At 44.1% G+C, this 19,177-nt stretch overlaps 1 protein-coding gene across 8 annotated transcripts in view; it reads right to left on the reverse strand.

Moving 5' to 3' along the window:
- The window catches only part of RALY (RALY heterogeneous nuclear ribonucleoprotein), an 84,971-nt gene extending 68,580 nt beyond the window's left edge, over nt 1–16,391 (reverse strand). Inside the window, exon 1 of one of the 8 annotated variants that reach the window (XM_042980583.1) lies at nt 16,286–16,391. The gene's annotated coding sequence lies outside the window, so the exon portion shown is untranslated. The other 7 variants (XM_042980584.1, XM_042980580.1, XM_042980586.1 and 4 more) reach the window with 7 other exon arrangements.
- Nucleotides 16,392–19,177: the final 2,786 nt, after the last annotated feature.

The following is a 19,177-nucleotide window of genomic DNA, read 5'->3' on the forward strand; positions in this document are numbered from 1 at the left end:
TCTAGAGGGTAAGATCCTCTGAATACTTCTGAACAGAAAGGATTTAGGAGTCCCCTAAGGACTCCTAACTTTTGTCAGAGGAACTGTTTTTCCAAGGAGCTATCCAGAGTTCTGGACCACTTGGCTCCTGAGCTTTAGAACCCATGATTCCAGGGGCGCCTGGGTAGTTCAGTTAAGCATCGGACTCTTGGATTAAGTCATGATCTCAACAGTTCACGAGTTCAAGCCCTACATCAGGATCTGCACTGAGGGTGTGGAGCCTGCTTGGGATTCTCTCTCCACTCCTCCCCCACTTGCACCCTCACACTCCCTCAAAATAAATCAAAATAAACTTAAATAGAACCCATGATTCCACACCTTCTTTAGCTTAATCCACTGTTAAAAATATTTTTTTAAGAAAGATTTAATGATATTAGGTACCTATTACATATAAGGCACTCTAGGGATACAAATGCCCTGAGACTTACTACTCTGGACTTTGGACTTTTACTACTTATAGTTGTATGTTGGCCTGGACCCCAGTGCTGACTGCCTGCTACCCAAATTACAGACCCAAGCCACTGTTCTACATGACTTCAATTCTATATACTGCATCCATTTTAATGGCTTGGCTAGCCAGTAAAATGAAAGTTCAGCAGCTTGGTTCCCCTTAAAGGAATATCTCTAAAACTTTTGTCCCTAAACTTCATAACTAAAAGTACCTTTTCTTTGCAAAAGAGCACAACTGCTCCATTACAGTCAGATGTCCTTGAGAGTCAACAGTACAATGCTAAATGTATGCTCTCCCCTGAATCAAGATGGCATTCCCATGCTTTATTCCACCATTTTTCTATCATCTCCAGATTCCCTCAGCATTTACATAAAAGCAATAACATACCTTTGCCAAACAAAAGGGGGAAAAAAAAAAAACAGCTGCCCTTGAAATAGTAACTCAATTCAAGGAGGGAAGGTTTATTGCTGGAAAAACTTTCTTATTTACCAAGTCCCTCAAATTAGATTTATAAGTAGGGGAGTACACAACAAAAATGGTTTTTAGAAAAAGGCACCTGGCAGCAGGGAGGAGTATGGCATGAAAGAGGACAAGACAGAAAGGTTAGTTAGGAAGCTCCTATAGCCCCATCATGTCCAAAACAGTCTCCATGTCTGAAACAGGGTATAGTCCTACAGTCCCTGGCTGACCACCTGCTCACTGAAAACATATTCACCTGAGTATCATCCACAGCATCTAGTACCATGCCATCACATAGTAGGCATTCAAATGGTCATCGACACATAAACTACTACTCCTATAAGATTCATCAGTGTATGTATCAAAGAAACTAAGGCCCAGAGAACTTAAAATGATTTGCCCAAGGTCAGAGAATGGGGGAGTGGAAAAAAGCAAAGAACAAAGGCTTTGGAGACAAAATGGTCTGTGCTTAAATCCAAGGTTGCTGGGAGGCTCTAGACAAGTCACCCAATCTTTCTCAGTCTGTTTTCTCATCTGCAAAACAAAAATACCTATTTTTTGCAGAGTTGCCATGAGGATTAAGACATATTTGCCCCCTAGATACAACCACCAATTTATAGAAAATTCAGAACATGGAAAACAATCCAGTTACTTCAACAAATAAAGGTAACACAAAAACCACACAGGGGTGAACTACAAATTAAAAGAGACTTAGGGGGCGCCTGCGTGGTCAGTCAGTTGAAGGATAAGACTCTTGATTTCAGGTTGGGTCATGATCTCATGGTTGATGGGATGAGACCTCACATCAGGCTCTGGGCTGACAGTGCGGAGCCTGCTTGGGATTCTCTCTCCTTCCCTCTCTCTCTCTCTGCCCCTCCCCTGCTTGCTCATGCATGCTCTCTCTCAAAATAAATAAATAAACTTAAAAAGAGAGAGAGAGAGAGAGACTTAAAAGATGGAACCAATTAAAATGTGGATCTTATATAAATCCTAAGTCAAACAAACTGTAAAAGTAAGATTTTGACATTTATGAGGTAACTGGAAATTTGAACACAATCTGAATTTTGATGGTATTAAGGAGTTGTTAAATTTTACAAGGATGAAAATGGCACTGTAGTTGTGTTTTGTATTTTAAGTAAACTCTTCCTCCAATGTGGGGCTGGAACTCACAACCCTGAGATCAAGAGTTGCATGCCCTACCAACTGAGCCAATCAGGCCCCACTGCAGTTTTTAAAATTTTTTTTTTTTAACATTTATTTATTTTTTGAGAGATAGAGAGCACAAGCAGGGGAGGGGCAGAGAGAGGGGGAGACACAGAATCTGAAGCAGGCTCCAAGCTTTCAGCTGTCAGCACAGAGCCCGATGCGGGGCTTGAACTCATGAAACACAAGATCATGACCTGAGCCGAAGTCGGACACTTAACCAAGTGAACCACCCAGGTGCCCCTGAAGTTTTATTTTTTAAATCATCCTTTAGAAATATGTTGTGAAATATTTAAGGACAAAATATGATAGCTGAGATTTTCTTCAAAGCACACGATGAGAAGTAGGTAGGGGTGGGTATAAATGAAATATGACTGACCATGAATTGAAGCTGAGTGATAGGTACAGTAATGAATCAGGCTTCATTAATCTATTCTATTTTGGGTATGTTTAAAATTTTTCATATTAAAAATAAATAACTGGTTAGGTTTAACTCCTGGCAACTTCATTTACTGGCAGTGTGACAATACATTTCTTAACCTCCTGGCATCTCAGTTTCCTATCTATATGATGAGGATCAACAGAACCTACTTCTTAAGGTTGAGGTAAGAATAAATGATTTTTATATATAGACAGACTTATGCATGATATACAAGATTTATATAACATATGTAAATGATACATAAATTTTCTTATATAGGTCTTGTATTATAGGATTTATAAAGATTTCTATACATACACAAAGAGCTTATTAGCACACAGTAATTTTAAATAAACATCAGCTCTATTAGTTTGAACCAAGGTACCAAGCATGGTATCTCAACACAGTGGGCACCCGATACAGGGCAGCAACTATTAATAACAAACACGGAGTTAGGTTTAGAACCGAGATCAGATTTTTAATCAAGTACTCAACTAGTCTACTTGACAGAAGGCCTAAATACCCTCTAGTATATGTCCCCAGTGGCATCAGTGTCAGTCTCTCCTGACAAATACCCCAGACCTGAAACAGGATCAGGACCTAACTAATGTTTAACATGGAAGTACTGCTCTCTGGGAGCAGGCAGGGCCACCTCATTTCCCCCAACCAGGTAATTTAAGGTACATTTTCTAAAATTTGCTGACAGAACAAAGAGGAAAGGCTCTAAGAAATGATCAATGTTCACACCAGCCTTCAAAGTGATTTGGTAAAACTACAGAAAATAAACACTCAGCTAGGGTCCACCCAGCAGGATGAAAGCTGATAAAGAAATGGCAATTTTTCCCTGAGCAAATATACAAGTAATAGATGAGCTTTGAGAGACTAAGCTCTTTAGGTTTTGGTATTCCCTCTTGCCACCTCCCCCTTCTTTTAAAAGACAAACTCTCTTTTGATATATTTCAAGTATTACTGCTGGATTAACTTATTTCCTGAAATGATGTAATTTCAGGCAAAGAGGTCATTCTCATCCTATCCAGTTTAAATACAATTGGCTTGGGAACAGTAGACATTTTCCACCTGCTCCAGAGGGCTATGAGAAGGCATCACCATCCACCCCTTGAAGTATGGACACATCCTCCCCTCTTCAGCTCATTAGCAAGAATAGGGATGCCATTCAATTTAGTCACTCATGTGTTTCTGTTCAACAGAATGTCCTCTCTCCATCTCCATAGCCTAAAATCTCCTGTGACCGTACTTTCTGGGAAAATGGGGTAGGGAAAGGGAGTGGGGCACAGCAATTGAGAAGAGATTTCAGGGTATCAAGGAGATAAGAGTCCTGACACAGAAATACTGGTGTTTCATAATTTATTAAGCACAACCAGACAGAACATGAGAAACTGAAGTGGTCCCAGATAATATATGGTCACTATCTTTATCCTACAAAGCCCAGTGAAATGCTCACTCCACCATAAATGCCCCCTGGGCACCACACACCACAAATGAAGCAATCTCTCCCTTCTCTGAAATCCCAATCTTACTTCTTCATGGCATTGCTACCTGAGAGTTCATATTACGTTCATTAAACTCAGTTCTGTAACTATCAACCAACAGGACTTAAAATGAAAAAGACAATGCTAAGTGTTGACCCGAATGTGAATCAACAGGAATCTCTCCTATACCACTAACGAGAGTGTAATCTGGTATGCCTTCGAAAACTGGTAACTAATGCTGAACATACACCTACCCTGTGACTTGAGGCTGGAAAACACTAACCTGCTCCCGTAAGTTTTTCCTAGTCTTTTGCCTCATCAATGCCCCTGTCTAAATGCTTCCATCATTCTTTCTCCAGTCCTAGAGGCTGATTCAGATCGCTCTTTCTGATCACTCCAACCCAAAGAGATCTCTCCTTCTATGGAAAACACTGCCATTTACCCATTAACTCTGACAAATAGCTCATGTGTTCTTCATGTATTTTATATATATATATATATATATATATATATATATATATATATGTTCATATATAAATTCACATATAAATTGCATCATCTGGTTTTATAATGTATCATTTGTACTTTTAGTAAAATTAACTTGTTCCTCACAATAACATTGTGAAGAAGTTAAGATATGGAATATTAGCCCCATTTTATAGATGACAAAATGGAGGTCCAAGAGGAAAAATGACTTATTTCAGTTTACCTGGCCAAATTAGTGTCAAAGAACAAGAGTAGACCTTAGTCATCCAAACAACGCTATCTACACCAAACTGCCTTACTGTCAGATACACATCTTCTCTCCCCAAAGAGACCATAGGTTCCCTGAAGTCAAGAATATGCTATACATGTTTACATCCCTCACAGCACCAAGAAGGCATTCAATGGGCTCCATACAGTTTGGATGACTGATTTCAATATTATCTCCAACCTTCAAGGACAGGCACAGGCATATTTTCTCTTCTTCTAAACCTCACAGGCAATGCTAAATTGTTCGAACACAACACAACATCCAAAAAACCTTTCTTTTTTGAGTGTAGAAACCAGAAAAGGGGAAGAGCCCTTCAAGATCAGGGTAAGCTCAACGTTCCCTCCATTTCCTTAGGGCTCCATGCTGCAAAGTGTTCAAAGACGACTGGCAGAGACAGTGGTGGTGGGCTTCAAGAACCACAATTTAATCACAATTATTAAGTCACAAATTGAGCAAATGCCAGAAACCACACTTCATATAATTCACTTTCAAGCAAAATAGAGAGCTATTTCAAAACTGAGTATAATAAAACTTCAAATAATTCAATATGAAACTTCATTTTCTTACTTCCTAAAGAAGAAGCTAGAAGTATCAAATCTTTCTGGAAGCCAGCCAGAGAACTGATGTGAGGAGATTAGGAAAAGCACTAGACAGATGTCTGGACACCCAAGCCTGAAGGACAATGTTGTCCCCTACCCTAATGTTCTTGACTTTACACACCGTGTGTGGGGCACCTCACCAATAGATAAAGGGGGGCAAAAATATATGCAAACACTGGAAGTCAGATCTTCAAAAAGGTCTCCTTGCCTAGTGATACATCCATCAATTCTGCTATTTCTAGTCTGAATCCTCAACCCAAATATCTGGCCCAGGGCAGCAGGAGTAAGCAGAAACTAGGATCCACTGTACTTCTCTCAAAACTGAAAGTAATTTGAGGGCAGCAATCAGGTCTTGCTTTGTTTTTATGTTCTCCATAGACAGAACACATAGCAGGTACTCCAAATTCCTGGAAAAGAATGACTGAACTTTGGGATGAAAGGCAGTTGCATAAATATAATCATGCTATCACAGCTAGGTAGCCTACTCAGTATGGTAACTCTACTGAGACCCTAATTTTATCAAGAGCTGATTTTAACTTATGTGAAAACCAATTTAAGGTGAGTCTTTAAGGCCTGAAGAAAAGTTATTCTTGTGTTCAACTGATTCTGATTCAGGCATCGCTATTATTACTATACTGACAATACCATTCCTCATTGCCAGCTTACAGCTATCTGGAAGAACAAAGTCCCAAAGGCCCATGTAAGCAGGCAACATTTGACCTCTCAGTATAGCATGATCCTACTTCCAGAAAGGAAACCCAGATCTAGAGAAATGAGTTATAGAAATGATTCTTTTAAATCTACTGCTGAGCTTGCTTTCACTAGCACAAAGAATTACAAAGGAAACTAGACAAACAGATCAACAGAGACCATGCAAACAGTACCTTTAACTAGGTTTAGTAAAATCCTTAATTGGGGGTGGGAGGGAGGGGGGGTGGGTGATGGGTATTGAGGAGGGCACCCTTTGGGATGAGCACTGGGTGTTGTATGGAAACCAATTTGACAATAAATTACAAAAAAAAAAAAATCCTTAATAAAACAAACAGGAGACCGCTAAATACCAGATAAATACCTCTAGAATGAAGAAAACCTGGCCAATAACATTAAACTTATTAACCTGGCCTTCTAAAAGAGAATACTTACTTGGATAAAGCAATGATTCTTACCTTAACAAATAAACAGAACTATTCAGTCTCTACAGATGGCATTTTAAGGGCCAGGTAACCTCAGTAGAGTCATCTACCTCATAAAGCTAAAGCTCTAAGGAAATGCAAATTCCGGGTATAGTGTTTTTCCAGTCCTAGTACTGTTTGGGAATCTTATACTGTTTTTTATCTGTCTTTATTCTATGATTTTAAACAGTTTGCCAAACATTTAAATATAATTTTTTATAGTCCTTAGACTCCAAGTTTGTCCATGGGACAACAGCTCCACGTTTATAATGGAGCTCCTTAGACAATCTGATAAATTCATCTCACAAGCAATTTTTCAGCAATCTGTCCACTCTAAAAAGCAATATCCATCTGTTTATATACTGAAAGGTACCCGTGAACTCAGAATTTAACCCTCTGACATACTCTCAATGCTCTAACAAAACTGTTTCTCCTTCCAGAAATGAATTAAGTCACTTCCATAAAACCAGAAATTCATACTATTAAGAGGTAAAAATATCATTCAGTATTATCTAGTCCAACCCCCTTGTTTTAGACAGGAAGACAGATCCCAGAGAATATCAGGTAATTACAAGTTACATGACTTTGGCAAGCATCAAAAAGCCTATTTCGCCCAGTGGAGCAACACTGGGCGTGTCAGAAGAATAACCAGATGTGCACTTTAGTCAGTGGAGCACTTCAAATACATATGTCGGAGCCTCAGAAACTCTATTTGGGGTACCTGAGTGGCTCAGTCGGTTGGGCATTCAACTCTTGGTTTTGGCTCAGGTCATGATCTCGCAGTTCATGGGTTCAAGCCTTGCATCGAGCTCTGTGCTGGCAGCATGGAGCCTGCTTGGGTCAGTCTCTCTCTCTCTCTCTCTCTCTCTCTCTCTCTCTCTCTCTCTGTCCCCTCCCCAGTCACGTGTGCGCGCTCTCCCTCTCCCTCTAAGATAAATGAATAAACATTAAGAAAGAAAGAAAGATGGCACAAAAACAGACACTCAGATCAATGGAACAGAATAGAAAACCCAAAAACGGACCCACAAACATATGGCCAACTAATCTTTGACAAAGCAGGAAAGAATATTCAATGGAATAAAGTCTCTTCAGCAAGTGGTGCTGGGAAAACTGGACAGCAACATGCAGAAAAATGAACCTGGACCACTTTCTTACATCCTACACAAAAATAAACTCAAGATGGATGAAAGACCTAAATGTAAGACAAAAAACCATCAAAATCCTCGAGGAGAAAGCAAGCAAAAACCTCTTTGATCTTGGCCGCAGCAACTTCTTACTCAACACGTCTCCAGAGGCAAGGGAAACCAAAGCAAAAATGAACTATTGGGACCTCATCAAAATTAAAAGCTTCTTTCTGCACAGCGAAGGAAACAATCAGCAAAACTAAAAGGTAACCGACAGAATGGGAGAAGATATTTGCAAATGACATATCAGATAAAGGGTCAGTATCCAAAATCTATAAAGAACTTATCGAACTCAACACCCAAAAAACAAATGATCCAGTGAAGAAACAGGCAAAAGACATGAATAGACACTTCTCCAAAGATGACATCCAGGATGGCCAACTGATGCATGAAAACATGCTCAACATCACTCATCATCAGGGAAATACAAATCAAAACCACAATGTAATACCACCTCACACCTGTCAGAATGGCTAATATTAGCAACTCAGGCAACAACAGATGTTGGCGAGGATGCAGAGAAAGAGGATCTCTTTTGTACTGCTGGTGGGAATGCAAACTGGGGCAGCCACTCTGGAAAACAGTATGGAGGTTCCTCAAAAAATTAAAAATAGAACTACCCTACAACCCAGCAACTGCACTATTAGGTATTTATCCAAGGGATACAGGTATGCTGTTTCGAAGGGACACATGCACTCCAATGTTTACAGCAGCACTATCAACAATAACCAAAGTATGGAAAGAGCCCAAATGTCCATCGATGGATGAATGGATAAACATGTGGCATATATATAATGGAGTATTACTCGGCAATCAAAAAGAATGAAATCTTGCCATTTGCAACTACATGGATGGAACTAGAGGGTATTATGCTAAGCGAAATTAGTCAGAGAAAGACAAATATCATAGGGCTTCACTCATATGAGGACTTTAAGACACAGAACAGACAAACACAAGGGAAGGGAAGCAAAAATAATATAAAAACAGGGAGGGGGACAAAACATAAGAGACTCTTAAATATGGATAACAAACAGAAGGTTACTGGAGGGGTTGTGGGAAGGGGGATGGGCTAAAAGGGCATTAAGGAATCTACTCCTGAAATCATTGTTGTACTATATGCTAATTTGGGTGTAAATTTAAAAAATAAAATTAAAAAAAAAAAATCAAAGAAAGAAACTGTAAGTATTCAACCACAATCTCCCCACCCCTAATCCTGTAGAGAGAGCAGTGGACAGCCTAAATGACCTTCTGGAGATATAGAATAGAACCTAGTGATATATTCCACACTTCCCCCCATCCTCCAATGAGGTATGGTCATTTATTCACATGAAGGTCCTTAAGAAGTGAAAGATAATAAAACTGAAGAAAAAAAAAAGGGAGGGTTATAGAAATGGAAAAGATAACTAATGATACTTGGACAGATGCCTGTGTCTAGTTATTCATTTAAGCAGGGTGGGGAAGGTGACCAGAGAAGGACCTCAAAATTAATTTTTGCCCCCAGCTCCCACCCTTTGGGTCTTTACAGAATTTCAGGGAGCTCTGGGATTATTTTATGATGAAATGGCACCAGAAAAGGAAAGGCAAGACCACAAGCTGAATTAACAGCAGGGACCAGAATGAATAATCTTCAGGCTCATGACTAGGCCCCCAGTTTATCCCACTGTCCCCTCTCTCTAATCCTGAGAGTCTAAGAGCAGTACCCCATCTCAGGTCTGAAACTTTCCTTATAATACCTAATGGACAGTTGTAAGTCAGCAGGTTAACATTACTGCTGTCATCTTCCCCACTCCAGTTGTACCTTTTATACCTCAAGATAAAATTGAAAAAAAAAAAAAGTTTTTATAGACATTCATATGAAAACACTCCTATCTTTACTCTTACCACCACCCCACCCCCACCACTGCCTAAGAAATGGGAGAGAAAAGAAGAAAGAAAATGCCTCTCTCCAAGAGATATATTATCTAAATCATCATCTAAAATCGTAACAAAAATCCCTCTTGATCCCTCGGCATCTGGTCCCACCCTGACCAGCCTCACCCTACCCTCTGCCTCCACCACTGTTAGCTAAACTACTGAGACCTGCTGCCTTTCTGGATGCAAGCTCCTGTTTTACTCAACTTTGTTTTCCCAGTGCCTAGCAGGTAGTAAACACAAGTGACTTAGAGAGGGCCACAGAAGCACATAGAGCAGTACCAAAGGACATTGTCTAAAGAAAATGTAAGCTGTTCTTGGCTTAACATAAGCAATCTTCACGGCTACGGAGGGCCTGGGTGTCTGATATCTTAATATTTCCCCCTTTTCTAAACTAATGTTGGGGCACCTGCGTGGCTCTCAGTCAGTCAAACATCCAACTCTTGATTTTGGCTCAGGTCATGATCCCATGGTTCATAATTCAGGCCCTGCATCTGGCTCTGCACTAAGAGCACTGAGGGTGCTTGGGATTCTCTCTCCCTCTCTCTCTGCCCCTCCCCTCTCACTCAAAATAAATACATTAAAAAAAAATAGAAAAAAAAGAAACTAGCGTTTACATCACCCAGTTTAGTCAGGAATAGTTACCAGATGTGTTGTGAAATATCTCTCCCTCACCCATGCCCCCACTCCCACCCTCCCCATGGAGAACTAGGATCAGTAACTAGAAGGTAAATGAAAGCAGATGTAGGACCCTGCATGAGAAATCCACCCTCTCTCTTGTGTCCTCACCTCAATAATCAGCATCCTCATCTGTACAACTGCACCAGGTAGAAATCTAGAAGTCATCCCTGATTTCTTGCTTACTCTCCACACCAATCATCTTTGTGTCTCATTCACAATTCCTTCTATACACACACACACACACACACACACACACACACACACACCCCCTTCATTGGAAACATCATCATCTCCTACCTGTATGTACCATAACAGCCTCCTCCTAACTGGTCTTTTTTGCCCATGGTACTCTAGCCCTCCAATCCACTCTCCAAACAGGTAGCCAGAGAGCCTTCTAAAATGCCCAGGGGAGCATGGCCCCCCTCATCTCAGTTTAAAGTTCAAACTCCTCAACCTGGGCAACAAGCCCCTTTCATGACCTGGCTCCTGCTCTACCTACTGTACCAGTCTCCTCTCATCTTGGGCCACATCCACCCATCTTTTGTTTTATGATCCATTCAACAATCTTGAGAAAACGGAGAGATGTATTTAACCCCTCTGGGTCTGTTCTCACCTACGGAATGGGAGTAATAGTATACTTCTCAAGGTGGTTATAGGAAGGAGTAACACATGTTAAATGCTTAAGAGTATAGTACCTGATAGATACAGTAAATGGCCAAAGTCTTACCTATTACCACCACCATCTCTAAACTTGCAATTCCTTCTGCCTAGTCTTATCTTCTCTCCTCAACTCTCCAAATCTCGTTTCCTCCTGCCTCAGGTCTCTCTGTTTTTCTTGAGATCTGAAGAAGCCTCCAAGGCTGGATAAGTAACCATTTCTCTATGCTCTCATAGTGTTTATCCCTATTCACAATACTTCTCACATGGCCTGTTTCCTTGCCTGTCTTCCCCACGACACTATACAGACCCAAATCCCCAAGGTTAGGACTGTGCATGGCAGATGCTTAATAATTTTCCTGTAAATGAAAAACTTTCCGATAATGAAGTGTCCAATGAAACCAAATCTCAACAGGTAGCCAGAACGGGACTTTAAAGTTCCTCAACTACAAGATCCTCCCCAATAAACAATTCAGCACATTCTGACATTATCACACTCAGGGGTTTGGACTTAATACATAGGCAATGCTAAGCCATCAGATCTTTAAGGAAAGTGCAACAGGCTCAGATCTGTTTGCTGCCCTATTAAACCCATCTCTGGAACACCTCCCACTCCCACCCCCTGTAAATATCAGGACAAAATTCCAACTACCCTTCACAAACACCACATTCTACCACCCCACCATCTCCCAAACACATAGAACGGGAAAAGGTCAAACCAAAGAGAATTCTGAAGGCTAAATGCATTTAACTCCATCTTAACCACCTGCAAACAAGGAGTATCCATAAACACCCTCTAGGAAACCAAAGCTAATCCCTCTTGTGTGACTATATACAAAGAGGAGGGCAAAGAGAGAGAACATTTCATAAAGGTAATCCATTTAATCATCCTCTGAGTAGTTCTGATCCGAGCTGCTGTCATAGCACTGCTATTCTTGATCACTGCAGCCTGATATGCCCAAACCCTGTATAGTCAGAAAGGCAGGTGCAAACAAGGCCAGTGGAGAGTCCTCTGGGTTCTATTTCAAGGGTAAGAGGTCACTTTGGAAGACACAAAAGAGGCGAGCACAGATCTCCAAAACAGGCTTCAGTGATAGAGGAAAAGGGGGTAAGGAGCTTAACCAAAGGTACAATCAGGCTTCGGTTCCCACTCTGGGGATGCATACTGCCAATCAGGGCTGATCATTTTGCATTTACAAAGCACCCTGAGGTCAAGGGAGGCACAAAGAGTGCCAACTTTGCCAGTCACAAAAGGACAAAATATGTACAATCCCACTTACATATGGTACTTAGAATAGTCAAATTCAGACACACAAAATCGTATGGTGGTTGCCAGGGGCTGGGGGGAGATGGGAATAGGGAGTTAGTGTTTAATGGATACAGTTTCAGTTGGAGAAGACAAAAATTTCTAGGTAAGGATAGTGGTGATGGCTGTGTAACAGTGTGAATGCACTTAATGCCAGAGAACTGTCCATTTAAAACTGGTTAAAATGGTAAATTTTATGTCCCATGTATTTTTACAAAAAACAAAAAAACACCCACACTGGCTTTAAAGTTATACTGTCTGCAGTTATCAATTACAGGATCCTGAACAAGTCATATAACCTCTCTAAAGCCTATTTCTTCCTCTGTAAATCAGGGATAATACCTAATTCATACAGTTGCTCTGAGGAATAAATGAGATACCCCACAGAAAGTCCTTAGTCCAGTACCTGGTATATGGTAAGTACTTAATGTTAGCTATTATTTCTACTACTGCAATAGACTTTCACAGCCATTTCTCACAGCTCCCACACAAGCCTGTTGAGTTTATAGAAAAGGAAACAGGTTCACAGAGTCACAATAAGTGGCTCAATTTATTATGCCACATCAAATCCTCTGCCCATGAAAGGTGTCCTGTCCTTACCACTTGTTAATCTGGTGATTATAAGAAAGGCAAGTACCCCAACCTTGCTGTGTCTCCATTCTCAATTACAGCTGTAAAATGGAGATGTAAAGCAAATTCTAAGAACTCCCTCACAGAACTGATTAGAAACGAAATCAGATGATTCCAGAAGAGTACTATAAACCATAAAGTACCACACAATAAAAGTAATGAGAACTGGTACACCTGTGCACAAAACCTGACCTCCTTTTAATGCAAAAACCTGAGGCACGGAGAGTGGCTGGAACTAAACAACTTCCTCGTGATTTCAATTTACTCAGGATTCCTGGTCTTAAGGCCTGACTATGTAATTTACTGCCCTTTCAAAAGGTGGCAAGGGATTGTAGAAATATAACTACTACTGGACTGGGAATTCTAGTTCCGATTTGTCACTAAGGCAGTCTGTGAATTTAGACAACTTACTTCCCCTTTCAGTGTTCAATTAACAGGGAAGAGGGACAAGGCAAACAAAAAAGTTAGACCAGATAGTAAGACCCCTTCCAGCCCCTACATACCACGACTTCTAAATCCAGAATTTTGGAAAAAGGAGGGCACAACAGACCTCCAGACTCCCAAGAATTAATGCAAACATCAGGAGACTCTTTCAAAATGTGGCCTACCTGATTTTGACACTTCCCACACCAGGATCAAACACACTGGAAAACTAGAACACTAGTCAAAGTTAATTTTAGTTCGCTTTTATCCCTCTTGGTCTTACCTGAAAATAGGGAAAATAAAACCCTATTTGAAGGCAGAGAGTTGAAGCACTTGACTTGAGCCACTTCCTGCTTCCCCTTCCCCAACCAGGAGCTATAAATCTAAACACTATGGAGAACACTCAAGGTTTGGGGGGAGGAACATACTATAAACAAAATGGATAGCCCTCACTGTTATAATGACTCAAGCCTTCCTTGAACCAAAATCCCAGAGAATTTCAGTTGTGCCTGAGATCTGGAGTCCCCTACCTTCATCAAATTCTAACGGGCAATACTAGCAAGAAATCCATAGTAATTTCCTTTCCCTCCGACCCCTCATATCCCCAGAATGGGATTTCATCCACAGCATAGTCGACACTAGCCTAGAAGTCAGGGAAAACGGAGTTACGTCTCTAACGATGTGACCCAAGGGTAAATCAAAATCCTCTCTGCACTAAGAGATTACACAAGCTCACACTTAAGAAATAAGTAACAGGTACTAGTACCAAGACTTTACACTTCTAGGACTACTATGATTTGCAGCACATTATTTCACCTCCCTGAGCCTTGTTTTTTGCTTTTGGAAAGGGGGATAGGGCTTACAAAGTTCCTAGTCAAGTCCATTAAATGTTACCTGTTGGTATTAAACACTTCTCTCACGTATTAGTTTCCTAAATCCACAAACATGCTGCGAGGCGACTTTCTTTCCCAAATTTTACGGAGGGACAAACTAAAGCTCGGCTGCACACAGAGGGCTGCGTGAATTGCGGAACACTGCCCCAGCTCGAGGACCGGTTGTTGCTCCTCTCTGAGCCCCAAGGTGCGCAAGGAGCCCAGGAACGGCAGCGGCGGGGGCCGCGGCGGCGCTCAAGCCCGGGGGGAGCGAGGCAGGGCCAGTTCTGCGCACCTCGGGGAGCCCGCAGACCCAGCCGGGTCGGGCAGGAGAGCTGGAAGAAGCCGGGGCTGGAGCCGGGACCGAGCCCGCCCAGGCCTCCCCGGCGCGGCCTCCGCTCCCTTCCCTCCTCCCCTCGCCGGGTGGGGCGGGGCGCGAGCACAAAGACTCCAACTTCCGAGCGGGCGCGGGCCCACCCCGCCAACTCTTGGCCCAGGCCCGGCCCGCAAGGGGGAATCGGCCAGGGAACGCTAGGCGGCCGGGGGCAGGCGAGGATGGGCCGGGCTAGCGACCCGGGGCGGCGGGCCCGGGGATGGGGAGGAGGTGCGGGCGGAGGGGGCCGGGAGTTACTCCCGCTCCTGGGACGCCCAGAATGGCCGAAAAAAGAGTTTCTAAAAATAGGCAGGAACTCGAGTGAAGAGGTGGGCGGCCGAAAAGGAAAGAGGAACACTCCCCCGCACCCTTAAGGAGACGCCCGTGGCCCCCACTCACCCGCGCCAAGAGGTCTGGAGGAAGCCGCGCGGCGCGGAAGGAGGCGGTGCCGCCGCACTCGGGGGCGGAAGGGAGGGAGCGAAGGAGGAAGAAGGCGGCTCCGGCCGCGGCGTGAGGAGCTGAGCACACGCGCGGGAGTCGCCCCCGCCGCCGCTACCGCCCCCTCAGCTTCTCCCGGCTCAGCCCGCCCTGCGCCCGCGCCGCTCGCGCGCCCCGCCGCACTGACAGCGGCGCGAGCCCCGCAGCCGCGAGTCCTTCCCTCGGCCGGCACCACTGAAGCGCGCGGGGGTGGGGGTGCCCTGAACGGTTTCCCTAAGCTTAGCCCCACCCGCCGTTCCAGCCCTGGCCCTGGGCCTTCCCTCCACGCCCCTGCCTCTTTCTCCAGGAAAGGACACCGAGACCCAAGTGCTAGGAGTCCGCAGCCCCACCCTGACACAGCCCGGCTTCCCGGGCGCATGGGCTTTCCCCACCCCCTCAGCCTCGCTTTGGAAAGGTCCAGAGCTTCGGCGGGGAGAAGAGGCAGGCGGAGCCAGGGCGGGGCCTGACTGAGGGAGGAGGGACCGAGGAGGGAGGCTGGAGAGGCGGAGCTAAGGACTGGAAGAGAGACTCTGCTACACCAATAAGCGAGCCGAAGGCGGGGCAGGGCTGAGAGGGTGGTGAGGCCGGAGACGAGAGAAGCGCAAGGCAGGTATGGAAGACCGTGGAGGCCGCGCCGAGCCAGGAGCCAGGGCCGTGCTTGAAAGGAGGGGATGTGGGTGGAGCTAAAGGGAGGCCGTGCCCGTAGGAGGAGTCAAAGGTGGAGGGAGACCGAGGCGAGGCTGGGCGAAGCGGCACCCTTAGCAGAGGGGGCCGGAGGCGTGGCTGAAGAGAAACCCAGGAGGGAGGAAAAATTGAAGCGGGACAGAAGGAGGCGTGCCCGGAAGCGGAGCAGGGAGGTGGGGGCTTAAAGGTGGCCACTCTGGGGAAGAGCCGGAAGGAGGCGTGACCCAAAGCAAGAGCGGCTGGCTGGTGCTGAAGACGGGCGGGGTCTGGAGACAGGGCCCAAACAGGTTGGCGGGGGGCCGTACCGAAGGGTGCGGTAGAGATGGCGTTGGGAGGAGCCCTAGGTCCTTTCGCTTTCAGCGAACCAGGTGCGTGGAGAGGACGAGGATAGTTCCTCTCAGCCTAGGCTAGGACGGGGCGGAGAGGCAGCCGTTGGGTTGGGTTTGGAGAGGAGGCGCCACTCCCACCTACAAAGGAGGTTAAATTGAAGTACGCTTACCCTTCTAGGGTGCGGGAAACGTTTGATAGATAATTTGATCTGGGTGGTGGTCCTCTCTCCTGAGTATTTCTCCTGTCGTAAACTCTCACCCAAATCAGTGTTCCAGCCTCCACGGAACAGGCGGAGGGGCCTTCAAAGAGCACAGGAAAAGGTTGCCCTTCTGTCCTCAGCTATACTTCCCTGAAGGGTGAGAATTGTCCGAAATCTTGTGGCAGACCTGTGATTTCATGATCGTGTTTTTCACATCGCTTGCCCCAGAACCCACCTAAGGACGGGAGTCCTAACAGGGCAGAGTTTGAATGGAATCCTCGCCCTGCGAAACCAGCAATTATAGCTCCGTTTGTATTATTTGATGACGCCGTGTCTCCCTTCAAAGGAAGAGAAGTCCAATTGGAGAAATAGTGATACTGAGACCAAGGACAAGAACGTTCTTCTTCCACATGTTCTAACTTCTGGTTCCTTCTTCTGCCTCAAGTCTCTGTTTAAATATCACCGCAGGGGCGCCTGGGTGGCTCAGTCGGTTAAGCGTCCGACTTCGGCTCAGGTCACGATCTCGTGGTACGCGAGTTCGAGCCCCGCGTCGGGCTCTGGGCTGATGGCCTGGAGCCTGCCTCCGATTCTGTGTCTCCCTCTCTCTCTGCCCCTCCCCCGTTCATGCTCTGTCTCTCTCTGTCTCAAAAATAAATAAAAAACATTAAAAAAAATTTTTTTAAATAAAAATTAAAAATAAATAAATAAATAAATATCACCGCAGAGAGGCCTTTCCCACCCCAGCTAAAGATGTTCTCTAGTTTAGTCTCTTATTCATTTCCTTCATGGTATTTCTTAGTCTTGTCGTTTATTAGTCTGTGCGTTTTTTGTCTGTCTCCCCACTAGAAGGTAAGTTCCATGAGACCAAGCATCTTTGACTGCTTGGGTACATCATTGTCTGGTAACAATGCAATTGTTACCTAGTGCAATGTCTGGTATAGACCTGGTGTTCAGTAAACACTTGAGTGAATTAATCAATCAACCAACCAATTAAGGAACTGGTCCCTGCCAATCTCCTCTGCTCTGTTTCTGGCCATTCCTGGCTCCTCACCTCCCTCCCTTTGTACTGGCCTTACCATGTGCACTTGAATACACAACAGTCTCTCAGCACCCTCTGCTGTAGCACATTCTCCACTTGGACTGCACCTCCTCTTCTGCCTAGATACTTCCTGTTCATCCTTCAAAACTCAACTCGGGAACACCTCTTCTGAGAGGCTCTCTCTGCCCTCCCATCAGCCCCACCACCAGGTGCTGGCTGTGGTGCTGCACCCTCCCTGTGCAGGTGCCTCAAATGCCCTCCTCCCAGATGTGGGCATGGCTCACTCCTTCAGGTTTCCATTCAAATGTCACTTCCTCAGAGAAGCCTTCCCTGGCCCACACTTAAAATAGCAACACCCTACTTCTCTGTGCTCTTTCCTGCTGGATTTTTCTCTGTAGCATTCATTACCACCTTAAATACTGTTTATTTGTTTGTTGTCCCTCTCCCATCCCCACCTTCTACTACTTTTTTTTGTGAACTTCACAAAGACAGGATTTTGTCCATTTTGCTCATTCCTCAGTCCCTAGAACTAATATTTGTTGAATGGATGGCTATGAATTAAACAGAGACGTGTTAGGAATACTCTGTGTTGTCCAGAAGAATCCTTGAAGATTACAGTATGAAGGGAGATGTTTCTGAAGAATACACTGGCAACACGAGCTAATGTGGTGTATTTACTAGTTGCCAGGAAATGTGCTAAGCATTTTTCAAACGTATTTAATTCCCACAGCAGCCCTCAAGGTAGGTACTATTATAATCCCTACTGTACAGACGAGAAGACTGTGGCACAGAGGTTAACTTTCCCAAGGTCACACAGCTACTAAGTGCTAGAGTCCAGTTTTAGAGCCTGCATGCTGAACACTATACTAACCTGTCTCCTAATTATCAAAGACCTACTCTTGTTGGTCCAATAAAGAAGAAGAATGAAGCAGAAACATTCTATCGCCTTCAGGACATGTGGTATAGGCTATGATGCCTGGAGTTGTGGCAGAATTTTTTCTTAACCACTGTATTAGGGTTCTCCAGAGAAACAGAACCAATAGGATATATAGATATAGATGGGGATAGATGATAGGAATTGGCTCACATGGTTATAGAGGCCAGGAAGTCCCATGATCTGACATCTGTAAGCTAGAGAACCAGTAAAGCCAGTGGTATAATTCAGTCCAAGTACAAAAGCCTAAGAACCAGGATTGGTGATGTCCAATGTCCTGGGAAAGAGAAGATGGATGTCTCAGTTCAGCTAAGAGCAGGTTTGCCCTCCTCTGCATTTTTATTCTATTTGGTCTTCGACAGATTGGATGATACCCACCTGCATTGTTGAGGGTGATCTTAGGGTACCAATTCAAATGCTCGTCTCTTCCAGAAACACCCTCACAGACACACCCAGAAATGTTTTACCAGCTATCTGGGCATACCTTAGCCCAGTCAAGTTGACACACAAAATTGACCATCAAAGCCACCAAGAGGGAAGTCACCCAAAGAAGTAAAGCCATCACATGGAGGAAGGCAGGACTAAGAAAACTCTGTAGAAGAAATGAGCCAGAAACCTGCTAAAAACATACCTGAAACTTGACCTACCTCTGGACTTTTCCATGAACCAACATGTCTTTATAGTTTGAATAGTTTCAATTGGTGTTTTTGTAACTTACAACGAAAAACAGATTTCCTGGATACCTGGGTGGCTCAGTCAGTTAAGTGTCCAACTCTTGATTTGGACTCAAGTCATGATTTTGGCTCAGGTCATGATCTCATGGTCATGAGATCTAGCTCCTCACTGGGCATGGAGCCTCTTTAAGATTCTCCCTCTCCCTCTGCCCCTC

The sequence above is a fragment of the Panthera tigris genome, chromosome A3, assembly GCF_018350195.1.
Source record: "Panthera tigris isolate Pti1 chromosome A3, P.tigris_Pti1_mat1.1, whole genome shotgun sequence".
In the NCBI taxonomy this organism is placed as follows: domain Eukaryota; kingdom Metazoa; phylum Chordata; class Mammalia; order Carnivora; family Felidae; genus Panthera; species Panthera tigris.